We start from the raw sequence: 15,166 nt of genomic DNA, 5'->3' as shown, positions 1-15,166 counted from the left end.
GAATCCAAACCCGAAATCTCATACAGAAAAATCTCAGACTCTGTCACTACGTCAACAGTCAGGTCTAAGATAATTACTATTATATATATATATATATATATATATATACACATCAGTGATTATCGCGGAATTTAGTAAGATTGTCGCAAAATTCAATAAAAATTACATCATGTAACCAACACTTTTAACAATTAGCATGGGCAACGCCAAATCATCACAATCGAAATTTGTGTAGGACTGAAAAGAAAGAAGAAAAAACTTCGCATTGGAATGTTTTGACAGAATTCACATACATGAACATTCGTAGTTACTACATAACAGGGTTGGCTGGTTTAAACCAATGTGGTTTAAACCAAGGTTTAAACCAGCTGATTTTTTCAAAAAAACAACTGGTTTAAACCAAAAAACGAAAAATGTTCGTAAAAGTGTAAGTGTTTGTAAAATCTTGATGAACACACATTTGTGGGTTATCACGTTTCACTCCCGTATATTATTCGTGCTATATTCAGACCTAAATTCCCCATTCATTACTCAAAAAGATTATACTACAAAAGCAACTTCTTTTTTAAAGTTTATAAATGTTTGTTTTCTGATTTTTTTGTAGTTGTTATTATTGTTATGCAATTGCAATCAAAGAAAAATGCTAAATATTGTTTCGTTTCAATGTTTACTATTGATAAAATACTTCGAAATGATGTACTTTGTGTGTGTTTGGGGGGGGGAATCATACAGACCCCACGAGAGGCATTTAGTGAAATGAGAAGTATTTTTGGTATCTATTTATGTATAAATGAGTCTGAGCCAAAGTGGACTCAAATAATTCGTATCTTTATTCACTTTTCTTACTGATATGCAAATTCAGTCGTTGTATTTCTTTAATTTGGACCAATAAAAGTCATTTTAACCAACTTGAACTAAATTAGTTCTTCTGTACTCCGTAGTACTTTGAAATTGTCCATATGTAATTCTGTATAATAGTTTCACTTGTGCAACTGTTTATCTTTTTGTCCTTCTGAAATGACTCTTGACAATTATATCAAGAAGCATGTAAAGATCAGTTCAACGTATTTTTATCAGGATTCCTTCGTGAGTGAGTCGGCAGACGTATCGCATTTGTGGCCAATTAGTCCTGGTTCCGAGTTCAAATGGAGGACAATTTCTCTCGGATGTAACTCGAAAAGCGGTTTTTATTCCGCTTTAAGCTTATGTGACCCTTTTCAGCATAACCCGGTTGTTGCATAATAACATCAAGATGAAACAAACTTATTTCTGTCCATATATGATATGAATATATAGAGCAAATTATTTAAACCAAACAAACCTGGTTTAAACCAAAAAAACCGGTTTTTTGGTTTTTTTAATAAAAACCATGGTTTTTGCCAACCCTGCTACATAATGTAAAATTATGTACACAAAGTTATCAGATCATCATAACCCTAGTAGCTTTTTGTCTTTCTTGAATGTTTGAACCATTTTCTTCGTGGAATTTTGCGTACACCACGGACTTCCCGTATCAGTAGTTCACCGCTAATTATATATGAATTATTGTAATTAATTTGCGAACTACTGAGAATAGTGTCATTTTATTCAACCCCCAATATCTTATTACTGGATGGGGCATTCAAAATATCTTAACAGGAGAAAAATTTCTTCCGTTTCAGGATTTCGCACTCTGAATTCGCTATATAAAAATGAAAATAATAGTATCTAAGTAACCACACCAACTCACTGGCCTTCTTAACCACATAAATTACTGAAGCTTATTTTTTAAAAAGTCGTTATTGATATTAACCTCAGTTACTTCTATTTATAATTAGCATGTGATAAACAAATATGGCTGTCCAATGCGAATGTCCCATCATATATTAAAAATAATCATCCCTCTTATTTTTTCACTCCTGTAAGCTTGTTGATAAATATTAGCAGCCTACCAGGTACATATTTAGCACTTTTGAAATTCATGTACTAGACAAACTACATTACTAAGAGATATAATGGTTTGAAACCGAAATTAATGTATAAATACATACATCATGAGGCCTTTCTGGTGAAGAGGGAATATGAGAAGCTAATATTTTATATATATATATATTACAAGGTATTGATTTATTGATTCGTTACTTTAATAATAATATTATTATGATCATTGAATCTGAGGAAGACGTAATACATTTCCGTTGACTACTTGCAGAGAAGGCTATATGATATTACTATACATAGTTTCTGGATTATTGGATTCGAAGAGACAATTTGCCTATCCTGCCTATTTTAAGGGTGCCGAAAATGTGAAACTTCTCCATTTGTATGTGAACGATAAAAAGAAGTAGCTTACTATTGTAGGTGCTCAAAAATTAAATAACTAAATAAAAATCAATCATTTTTAAGAGTCATTGCTAAGAACTGTCTTGAGGGGAAAAGAACTACAGGCTTACCCAACTAAATAACGTGAGTATGAAGTATTGTCTGGGGTGATAATATGGAGCCATTTTTTTCGTGGATTGTCTTCAACTGAAATTGAAATGCACTCACTTTTGGACTGTTTCGGTAATTCACTTTACAATTAGGAACAAAACTAAAATGCATTTTGTTTCTCCGAATTATATTTATAAGCACTTGCAATAACAATTTACTGTATTTAAAACACCACAAACACAAAGCACTTCTAAAAGGGCGGGTTCACGGTTTCACCACTCGCTTTTAACTCACGTGAAGAACTGTCATCCACTGGTCTGTCGCCTTTGTTTGTACCTACTCGTTGTGACATCACGGCTGAATCTAAACAGCAACATGGCCTTCTATTCAGATGGGCGTGGTACGACACGGAATTATACAGCATGCAAAGGGACTTTGATTGATGATACAAATAACCTCACGAAGTATATGCACATTTTTCTGTTTCGCTCCAATTACTATTATTCGAATCTCGATTCCAAGTAAGCTCTCCTCTCTCTTGGGCGACGCGGAATTCGATAATGTGCAAAAACGACGTTTTTTTCTTTTGATGTCACGAATTACCTCCCGTAGTTTGTGCACATTTTTCAGGTCGGGAAGTCCATGACAACAAATGTGTGTTTCTCGACGCATTGTCGTAACGAAGCTTCTATTAACCAATCACATGTGAGTTACTAGCTTTTATCTATAGCTTCTGATCACAGCTCAGAGCATGGGTAACTATGGATGGACGTAATTACTTTATGGGAGTTGGAAGGCTATTCTGCAACTGCAGCTAGCAGGCGAGTAGATATCCCGGCCTCTACAGGAAGGTGATAAATTCGGCAATTTGGTGCTTCAGGTCAGAATGGTAATTTACGAACTCCTGGTCGTCCTCGTTTGTCTACGGGGCGGAATAAGCGAGATTAGTAAACGATGACATGTTAGACTCACTCTACTGTAAGGGACAGTTAGCTTGAGGCAAATCCACCAAGAACTCGAGATGACTTGTGGGGCCTTATTTCAGACATGGCTGGAGGTAGGGGAGGAGAGATATGTATCCCATTTAAAAGGTTCCATATCCAGAAGAATGGAGCATGTAATAAATTCAGAAGGGCCTTGGACACGATATTAATGTCCCCACTTTAACTGCCAAAAACAGCCCTTTTCAGGGCTACCTAAACGTTTCTGAAAATATCTTTAGAAGCAAACCATTCATTCTATCCGATTTTTGTGCAATTCTACTAATAAAAAAAATCCTGCAGGGTTTGAACGCAAAACTTCATCATTGGTAATCCCGTAGGGTAACACTAATAAGTTCTAAAGGCCTCAAGACCTAGACGGCATAAGTTCTAAATAAAAAAAAAAGTACCAGACGTTAGGTTTTGTGCAGTTTAGGACGTGCCGCAAAATGATTTTTAGTATTTGTGCCGTTTAGGTCTTATGTAATTTAGGACTAGTGCCGCGAAATGATTTTTAGGTCTTATGACGTTTAGGACTTGCGCTGATTAGGTCTTGTGGCTTTTTCATTTACTTGCCTTAATTCTGAAATACGCCACCACTAGACGAAATTGCAACGATGCAGTAACTAGTTGGCAATAATGATACGAACGTAGCTAATTCCAACAATATCAGCTATATTTGTACTACTAAAATTATAATTATCATTATCTGTTCTGAGGTTATACATGAATTACATAATACAACCTATTTCATTCTAAGAACTAATTATATAATTGGTTAAGCTACTTCATTTCGTATTGCATGTTAAGTTACTATACATGCAATACAGTTACTATATTTCACAGTGTGAATCGATAGAGTTGATATGTATAAGCAAGAAAAAGCAACAAATAACGCTAAATTACTAATGCAATATGCAGCAAAATACGTTTGCAGAAACGGATACATAGTTGTTTAGGAGTGTAGCCTACAAACTTTTCTAGGAGAGCAGACTTTCTTCATATTAAAAGCAATCCAAAAGTGTATTTCCAAATTACGAAAGCTTCAATAAGACAACGAATATATACATATTTCACACGTACATAAATACAAATATTATTGTTATTATTATATTTTCAGTTTGTTATCTTTTCGAAATTTGGGTCTTGACAGTACGTGAATTTATAAATCACAGCTTGTAAGAAATGTACGAATAAGTTAGACATAAGAAACCAGAAACTATTAATGGAAGTAAACTTGCTTGACTGAGTTTATCTTGTGCACTGTTATATGAAAGAGTTAAGTGACTTTCTGGGCATACTACTACAAGTAACTCGATAAATTTTAATTTTTAAAAAATAATTTTCTTACGAAATCAGGATATACGAAAGATTTTTTCAAAATATGTTTCGTAAAGGGGTGGGGCACTTTTTAAAAGTGTAGTGCATCTCGCAAATATCTAAAGTTAGTAAAATGAAACTTGGCATATAAACTTTGCACTGAAAAAAAAAGAAACTGAAAAATAAACACTCAAAGGGGAAAGAACAAAGGGTGAATTTTCTTTAATGTTCGAATTTCTTATTTCTTATTCAGAAAATATTTATAAAATAAGGAAGAATTTGCTTAAGTTGGATGCGTGAAACTCGGTATTCGAACTTTTAACTAAAAGTAATAAAATATATGTTTCAGAGTCTTGAAAATTACAATTCTATAAGGGAAGGGTTAATTTGTATAATATAAAAAGTTTCCCATAGCTTATGAGATTTGTGCAGAACACCGTTTCCTTTTAGGTCTCGAATCCTCCAGTTAAGCAAACGAGAATACAGAGTGGATGAGTAATTCGGTTCTTTTAAACATTTTAACATGATGACATATTTTATTTTTCAAAGTTTTTTTCACATTGCATTTAATTTTCTCAAAGTGTCTTCTTTCACATTGAATCATAAATATTCTTAATTTGCTGTAATTATTAGTCACGTTTAATAAACTCAAAACAGACTAACCCTCATTTGAGGGGACATTAGTTTGTTTTGAATGTTAAGCCATTATTTGCCGTCCGTGGAATAACCATTTTAACTTCACGCACAATCAAGGCTCATGTCTAAACAATTGAGCATATTTGAAATTTATTATTATTATTATTACTAATAATAAAATTAATTAATTTCAACGGTAACAGCTATGATACTAACAATCAAATTAGTATTAATAATGGTAATGAGTAAAGAGTAGTTATATTACGACTATGGAAACTATTTGCTACAGAAAGAGTTTAATACACTAAATACGGGTAAAAATAATTTACTTCAAATCAGCACAAAGAAAGCAAAATTTGTCATATATATAACTCAATCACCACATTAATTTAGTAAATACGAATTCAATGGTGTGAAAATAGAAGAAAAACAGACACTATGAATGATCTGGGAATCATGTTTGACAGGAAGTTAAAATTATGTGACCGTGCTAAATGCTATCATGCAAAGAGCAAGAAAGGACAATAGGCTTTATTTATTTATTATTTCAGAACTATAGAATATGTACTTATATACAAATTATTTGTAAGAACTAAGCTAGAATCTGGCCCTATAATATGAAACAGGTTATCTAGAACTGTGCCTAACAGATTGATAGTATTCTTAGCACGGATGCGATGGTAGCGCCACAAGATTCTTAAGTCTTGTGCCGTTTACGACTTGTGCTGTTCAGGACTTGTGCCGCCAAACGATTTTTAGGTCTTTTGTCGTTTAGTACTTCTGCTGCGAAATGACGTTTAGGTCTTGTGACATTAGGACTTGTGCCAGTGACACTTTGGCTGTGCCACAAAAAATCAGTATATAAAAGCATTTTGAACAACCCTCGTATAATTCTATTATTAAAAGTTTCCAATGATATAGTTAAATCATTTCTAAAAAATAACTTCTTTCTTTTCCACTTTCCTCAGAACAGTGTTAATGAAACTCTTCGGAACGTTCGCGATGGGACCAAAATAAAGTGTGTTTTAATGTGAATTTTCCAGTATTTTAGTTATTATAAAACGATAATAGAAGCACAGAAAGTGATAATTAATCGTATCTCAATTAATATGATTAAAACAAGTCAATAACTATTAATTTCTCTGTTAATAGCATAATACCTCACCCTTCCTCTCAAACGTTGTGTGCTGTGCAGTTGGCGGAAGATGACGAAGTGAAGGAGAGAAGAAAACAGTAACAGTGCAGAATTTGTATCCGAAGAACGAAGATGTAGTTGGATGTTAATGCGCCATTACTTGGCGCTCAGCTCTATACAATATAGTTGGCTTCTGTAGTATAAAAAAGTACAGTGGAAATTCGTTATTTACAATAACTAATATGTAATTACTTTGCAGTAAAAATCAATCGCAGGTGCTAGTAGTGGCTGAATAGGGATAAACATGGCTTAATATACAGTTTCGTCATCATGGTGCCCACTGGAATACTTTCTTCATTCAACAATTCAGTAGAAGCTGTTTCTTGTAAAATGCAAGGAAGATTAGTGTAGGTAAAAACTAGTGTCGTTATAGAATTAATATTTTCGATATACGTTTATATGCAGTGCCGGAAAATAAATCGCGCAACCGCGACGCGAGCTAGTAAATAACGGGGCTAATCTTAAAATAAGGATTGAAAAATAAATAAAATAACTAAAGCATCAAATAATTGACATATATTGATTTGTTAGTGTTATTGTATTTCTTTATAATTAGTAGTAAATTGAGTGTTATATTTTAATTTCATATTTAATAAATGTTTACCACTAATATTAAACCTTTTGCAGATCCCCAAAGTAACAATTGGAATGCAGAATATCTAGATAACAAATAGTTACTTTGTTTAGCATTGTGTAGGTACAAAGCATTAATTTTACGGTTACTAGCTTGCATTTACACAAAAAGTGTTTCTGGCTATGTTACTGACTATAGTTCCATTACGTCCAGCGATCCGTACCTTTTGAACCGTAAAAACCTAATAGTGAATACTTAGAACCGTTATTAACCGTTCGCCCACAACAGGACACCAACCAATGACAGTTATATGCCTCGTCCACATCCTTTACTCTACAAGTGAGATAACGTGAACACAAAAACTCAACTTCAAGAAACACGATTTTGAATTTCCGGTGTTCGATGACAATAATATATCCATTGCAAATGTAGTATTAACCTTAAGATATTCCGCAACAAACACACACACACAAAGCAAGCGAGAGAAACATATGCGTATACAAAATCGTATCTGAATGTTAAGCTGAAATTCTATGTATAGACTTTCCGTTCTAAGGTCAACTTTAGTCTCCTCACGTGACCTTACTGAGATCACGAAAAGTTATTTATCTGGAATTACGATCCGACTTTGGATATTCTGTATTTATACCAATTCTTTATAATTCTAGAAATACAGGAATATCTCTAGAACGCAAATGACATGCTGTAATGAGAATGATGAAAAGTAACCTCTATATGACAAATAGCTGCAAATAAACAAACTACATAACTTATTGCTATTTCACGATTTTCATGATTTGTTTAACATTCACATATATAATACCGACGATCTGTGAACATACCTCACATGTTATATTTTAAACATAATAATTACTTATGTTCTGCAATGATTCTATGGGAATACATATACATCTGATTTTTTAATTGTAATTATTTTATATCATTTTCAGTCATTGAAGAAAATAGAATTTCATACATTTTTTGACCCAAACGGGAACTGAACTCATGACCTTACGATTTGACACGTCGCCTTTTAACACTGTGCTAACACGACGACTATGCCCACGTTCATTCTAAAGAAATATAACTGAAGTTCCTTTGTTATTCATTGCAAATTCTGTGGCTTTATCTTTTCACTACGGGTGGGAGAAGTGTGTTCTCCGTTTCCCTTTTCATTAAAAAGGTACCTTTATATAAGTGTTCTTTTACGCATGGAAAGCTACATGACAAACAAGCATGTGCTGACATGAATACATGGTTTCGAAGTATTTTATCATTAAATATTTCAATCAATGTTGCTTTTTCTACACTTAGTGAGAAGTATTATTATATTTCAAATAAACTAAAAACACATCTGAAAAATTTTTCCCGATTGCAAAGGTTGGCTTAGAGGTTCGAACCTAGTTTACGTTTTTCCAGTTACCCGAAGTTGCACTTAGAAAATTTTTGCCTACAACCAGCAAAAAAGATTGGGGTCATTCTTTATGGAACACCGTGTACATATTAATTTAAAATAAATATTTTTAACAAGTTGGTAAATAAATAGATAATAGTATACAACAGCAACTTCTCATCTCCCGTGCACATGGATCCTTCTTACTGTTGTACTACCTACAGAGATGATTCAATATCATGTACAACTGGTAATACAACACACAAAACAAACAAGATTATGTTGTGTTCACACTCCAACATGGAGTGTGAATTCAGAGTGATCTCGGTTTGTTGTGTGCTCTATTCGCAGTTGAACATGATACAGAATCATTTCTGTAGGTAGTACAACAGTAAGAAGTGTCCACGTGCACGGGACATTCGATATGTGTTTTCAATTTCCCAAACATAGTCACACGTTTATTACAAAGGCACATTATTACTCTTCCCATACGATATAAAAACAGATATTCCTATAAAAACATTTTAAGTTTAAGGGCAAATTACAAGAATGCAATAAAAAGAGAGTAAGAACAAGGGCAATATTTTTTCGAATAGAATATAGAAAAACACACATTAAGTACAAGAGCAAATTTCAGGAATGTAACGAGAAACAGAATAAGGACAAGGAAGCACTAATTTTCACATATCGTAAGACTGCAGAAAGCTTTGCAGAAAGTATGAAGAGTTTCAGTCCTTTGTCGGCAAAACCATGAACACCAAAGAGGAAGTTTCAACTGCCACCGTAAGACCGAACATTTAACTGTATTTTGGCTATAATATTGGTAGTTAACATCAGTCCTAATTACCGTGAGCGTACGTTGTTGTAGAGGTACGAAAAGCATTCACTTTAAAGGTCGCCAAAATTTGAAATATATCATGTACAAGAATTTTCGTCAAAGTTAAAACAGTTTCGTATAATACTACTGTCTATAATGAAACTCTGATGCAATAGTTGAAATTTAAATATGAAACGTTTTAGTCATAAAAAAAAGTAAAACTGAAACAAGAGGGTTTCAGCCTCTAATTGGGGTAATTGTACACAGGTCCAAAATATCCCTTAAATAAAAATAAATATATATATATATATATATTACTTCCGAAAACTCCTGCATTCTAAATTTAGGTAGATGTCGGAATGAATTTCTTGCTGGAGAACACATTATAAGCAGTGGTGGATCCGGAAGAGTAGTTTGAGAGGGGCTTCACTCACAAAGCCTTTGGTATTTTTTTTTTATTAACAAATAGGCTTTTGGAAGGGGTTGCGACTTATAGGCATAGGAATGACTAGCATTACATTTTTGAAAAAAAATTCATGCAATTTGGATGGACTTCAGCATGAAAGTCCCATATCCCGTCAATCTTATATTAATTACGGTTGGGATTACATTCTTGGACATAGGGAATAACTAAGGCAAATTAGTTCAGAGGGACTTTTTTTCTGTTTCTGTTGGCATTTGTGTGGGACATATACTAAACTATTAGAATGTGGTTCTTGTGCCGGTACCAGAAAATACTTAATTTTCCTCACAAATATTGGTAATGTATGTACTTTCGTGTAGAAAGTGAAATGTATAAATAGTGAAGGGAAAACATTGCAAAGGAACGTTATATTCATATCTTAACGTACTTTTTTGTATGTTACGCAAAGAACCCCAACTACATGGTTACTTTGCACTAAAGTTTATATTCCAATAACTATGAACATACTGAATCTTTATTAATGAACATACACGAATGTTTTCCACATATTTCTAGCTATTATATGTTTAAAATACCGTGTTCTAAATAATTACGTTTGTAAATTCCATGCGATTTTCTTTAAAATTCCTTAAATCGTGAGTAAATTAACCCCGGCTTACGGTACCTTAAATCGTTGGAGGGTATACGCGAGCAACCTCCAACAGAAAGATGTAAAACCGCGTTGCGAGGGGATACTTTTTTTTGTCGAAAAAAAGGAGGCCAGATGACCAATCAAATGTTGTCTTGTTTGAAGTTAACGAGAGCAAATAAAAATCGAAAAGAAAGAAGAAGCAAAAAAAGCAGAGGATCTACGTTAACAGTGCTTGTCCAGCATTTTCCTAATGGTAAAGATGAAAAGGTTCGAAGATTCTTACTTGTTAGTTAACACCGTTGACCACCGAACGTAAACGCGGCTTGTAGGAGCACGCCTTCACTTTCCGCCATCTTCTCTTGAAATCTTTTATTGTATTAGTTGAGTTTCCAAAAATTGTTACTTTCTTTCACTGTTCGTGCAAATATATTACTTGAAGACCTACAAAGCTCTCGTAAATGATCCAAAATTCAACCATACAGCACAGACACTTATGATCCAAAATTCAACCATGGAGCACACACACTTCCATTCACTCCTTCCGTCTTTTTTTCCTCGTACTGCTGGCGGCACCTACATCAATGAACGCAGTCACAGTAACATTCACTGAGGTGCCATCAAACATTTGAAACGCACTAGTCGTGAAAACAAAAGACAAACAGGCAGAAGAGCGGAATACAGCTACGCTTTTTTTTCTCGAATCACTCATTAACTAATTCGAAGTCGTTTGTTACCTACTTTTAACATCATAGAAATTCATTTTAATGATTCCTAAAAGTATGGCGTTTCTCCTTCGCAAAACGAAAGTTTGTCTCGTGTACTATATCCGAAAAAGTTTCCGGAAATCCGGATTTTATTACCTTTCTTTAGTCAAAATTAAATTCGTAATTAGCATTTTACTCTTGCACCACTTATATTTAATTTTATTGCATTATATATAAATATTGGTTAGTGTTACTTGTTACAAATGAAACAGTATGCTATAAAGTTATTATTTGTTTAAAAAAAGAATCTCATTTTACTTGCGTGTCCTTAACATCTTCGGATCACACAAAAACTGAAATTGAATCTTTTAGTGTTATGCCCCACGCTTAGGCTAAGTAGACGGTGATTATGAGAAATGAATGAAATGGTGGAACGCCCCCACCCTTCGCATAAAACTCGAGGTTAACATTACTGTTGTTCATGAGCGTAAACTGCAATTAGCCATTATAATTATTTGACTGCGTTAACAATCGAAAAATATGTACTGTACTTGACAGGTTAATGACACAAATCCACTTTCATATCGTTCTATTGTCGAGGTATGCCAGCTAAGGAAGTAAATACTTACCACGTGTGTAATCGCTTTAAAATAACCAATTCATTTTTAAAAAAAAATTTACCCATTCAGACGCTTCCTTGGCAACTGAAGTCTTTTAATTTAAAGCACAATTGACGTGCAGAGATCGATGTAGAGCAGAAAGGGAAACTAAACATACAATTAAAAAAAAAAATGCCGTATTTAGTAATGGTAGTATAGCATCAAAAACAATATAAAGATATGAATAAAACGTGTATTTCAGATAAATAACTACGTAGAAACGAAACTAAACATACATACATTACAAACACACTAAATTCTTTCTCCTTTTTTTCTTTTTTTCAAAAATCGGCAAGAGGTTACTTTCTGCTAACCAGTAACTGGAACCGATTCATCTGACCTAACCTAACCCGCGCCAAATATCACTGATAAGCACAAAAGGAATTCTTACCCAAAAATGTTCCGGGCTACAAGAACCATTAAAAAAGAATATGCAAGACGTACGGTAGCTAATATCACTTTTTTACTTTTCCCTTAATAATCCTCCTTCTTTACTTTTTCTTTTAAAAAAATAGCATATTTATATTCCCAGTAAATTCTAAATTCACGAAAGCATCTTTTCAAACAATTTATAAAGAAATAATGGAACTCAGGTGCTTTATTCTGAAGTATGTGTTTCTCGCAAATGCAACATTAAATTTGCGTTCTTATGTTCTAGTTTGTTAAATCTAAGTCCACTGTACAGGATGGAACGAATCAAAGAAAAATTTGAAAATTACCTGCAAAGTCTGTAAGTGTATAGCGTTATTTCACATGATATTTCCTATTGTTGAGTGATCCTATTAAATTACTCTCTATAAAGCATCCTCTGTTTAGGTGAGAATTTTGTAAGATATGTGGCGACTTGTGCGACAATATAGCCCTGCATTCACTGAGTCGAAAAACAAAACGACTCTCTGATCACTGTTGCCAACTCGCCAGTGTGAAATGTCGCTAGTTTAGTACTCTAAAGTCCCTAGAAGTCGCTAAACGACTCCTGCCAAGTCGCTATACAATTTTACAAAGGAATTAAAATAATTTAAATATTTTTCATATACAATGGAAGACTCGAGTATTTTTTCTTTTAAAAAAATGGCCATCTTGACAAAAATACTGCACTATGCGCTCTGAAGAATACAAAGTTAATAAATATAGCATTTAAAGTTTGCAAATACTTAAAATTTTGGATCAATTTTCCCCATTCCCTCTTATTGAGTACAATTATCTTTTGGGGGGCGGGTTGGGGAATTCATGTTGCTTTCGTATTGGAACACTTCACCGAACTCACCCCACGAAATTTCTAATTTATATTAAGAACAACCGCAGTTCAATTAATATATAAATCACACGCACTACACTGAACCAGAAAAGCACAACGTTCTCCAGCGTCACTGTCACTGTACGCACTGTGCAATGCAAGAGGTTACCACCTATTACGCAACTAGTTAGACACGGGAAATTCCCGGATTTCCGAACCGCAGTAAAGAAGGGCATAATCCTCATAGCAGCGATGAATCCAACGAAGTTGGTCGCTCATAGCAGTAGTGCAACCGAGTGTGTAAAAGTAATTATTAGTATCACGAACTGCAAAATTTTGGATACTTTAATATAAATATAGAACAAAATATTTGAATTCCTAAATGTCGCTAGATTTGTCGCTAGGCGCTAAATAAAAATTTTTGTCGTTGGACACTTCCAAAAGTCGTTAGTTCTAGCGACAAAGTCGCGAAACTGGCAACACTGTCTCTGATTTTTACTGAAAATATCACCTCAATCGATTAATTTCTTTCGATTCAGTTCAATTATTCAACCAAAATTGTAATCTTCTTCACTTCTTGTTCTTTGTTTGTAGAAGCGTCACATAGTAGCGCAAAAGTACGTTGCTACTGTCTTGAAAAAGACTTATCGGCAATTTACAAAGGGAATTAAACGTGTAAAATATAAGGATTTGATTAATGGAAAAATGAGAAAAAGTAATAAAATGAGTACAAAAGTATATGACAGGGCAAAACATAGAGAAAAGTGGGAGTGTAAAATGAATGGAAAAAATTGTTGGAAAAAAAGGGAATGTATGAACGTGTAAAGAGAAAAAACAGTGTAAGTGTAATGTATATGTATAGAAAGGCCCACTAAACTCTCGTCCTCACAGAGCACATAAAACACGAAACCACAGATCAACATACCCTAACGGTAAGATTGGTAAATATGAGGAAAAAAATGTATCATGTATGCTGCGCTTGCTGTGACATCTACTCTCACTGGCAGAAGTATGTAACTACTTGCCAGCAGTGTAGCCATGCACCTAGAGTATTCACAAAATTTGCAGTGGATCCATAGTCATAAATTAGTCACCAATAGTGGCAGTGTATCCGTATAGAATTTAGGCACAATTTATAAATATTTGAAAATAGAAATAAAACAGTGTCCAAGCAAATCACAATGTTTTTACTAAAGTATCGATGTATAACAGTTTCGCCAACTAAATCACTGACTTCATCAAACACCTTATCTATGACGTATTTGATGAAGCCAGAGGTGTATTTAGTTGGCAAAACTGTTATACATCGATATCTAAATAGAAACATCGTCATCTGCTTAGAAACTGTTATTTATATCTTCCATTAGAAAAAGAAGCTACCACGAACCAGATAAATGCTTCCCCATGAAATTCAAAATTCGAAACTGTGTGATTTTCAAGAATTTTATCTTCAATCGATTATCTCAATCCAAAGTTATATTAAGAGCAGAAAGGTGTTTAGTGTATACACTATACGTATAATTTTATTTACTGAGAATTCAGAGAAATTTATTTTCGAGCTGTTTAATTGCTAACTGATTTATTAAAAAAAAAAAAAAAAAAAAAGAATAGTCTGGCAATGAAATCCCACTTTCATCTTAGAACGCCGGTGAGTAAATAATACGCTTTCAGTCCCTCTCCCATAGGCTTTGCACGGCAGTAGTAGTGGTCGACGTATGGCGAACTGAGTCAGCAAAAATTCCTCGATTCTGATTGGCTGAGAGAGGTCACGTGACGTTAGGCCCCGCCCACGCGGGAAATTCAAATTTTCAGGTCACGTGGTATGACGTCATGAGTCACCCCGCGGGGAAATCCCTCATTCTCTTTTATGACTAGGATTTTTGAAATTTGTTCCCTTTTACGGGTAAGATGTGTGATTCTGATTGGTTGATAGCTGTCACGTGATTTTAGACCCTGCGATATTTGAAATTCGTTCCCTTTTACGGGTAAGATGAGTGTTTATGATTGGCTGATAGAGGTCACGTGATCTTAGGCCCTGGGATTTTTTAAAATTCGTTCCCTTTTATGGGTAAGATGAGTGGTTTGGTACCTTGAATTTGATTGGTTGATAGCGGTCACATGATCTTAGACCCTGGGTTTTGAAATTTGGGTATCCTCTTTGATGCGTGCTTTGGTACCTCGATT

General features: G+C 34.1%; 1 protein-coding gene across 2 annotated transcripts in view; it reads right to left on the bottom strand.

Annotated features, from left to right (window-relative positions):
• The window catches only part of LOC145675742 (uncharacterized), an 86,419-nt gene extending 73,485 nt beyond the window's left edge, over positions 1–12,934 (bottom strand). Inside the window, exon 1 of one of the 2 annotated variants that reach the window (XM_081746380.1) lies at positions 12,465–12,934. The gene's annotated coding sequence lies outside the window, so the exon portion shown is untranslated. Of the gene's footprint in view, positions 1–10,665; positions 10,966–12,464 lie in introns of those variants that run through there. The other variant, XM_081746382.1, reaches the window with a different exon arrangement.
• Positions 12,935–15,166: the final 2,232 nt, after the last annotated feature.

This window comes from Thermobia domestica, chromosome 18, assembly GCF_964235325.1.
Source record: "Thermobia domestica chromosome 18, izTheDome1.hap1.1, whole genome shotgun sequence".
NCBI classification, from domain to species: Eukaryota; Metazoa; Arthropoda; class Insecta; order Zygentoma; family Lepismatidae; genus Thermobia; species Thermobia domestica.
The sequence above is the reverse complement of the archived record's forward strand: the minus strand, read 5'-3'. Positions and strand labels throughout refer to the sequence as shown.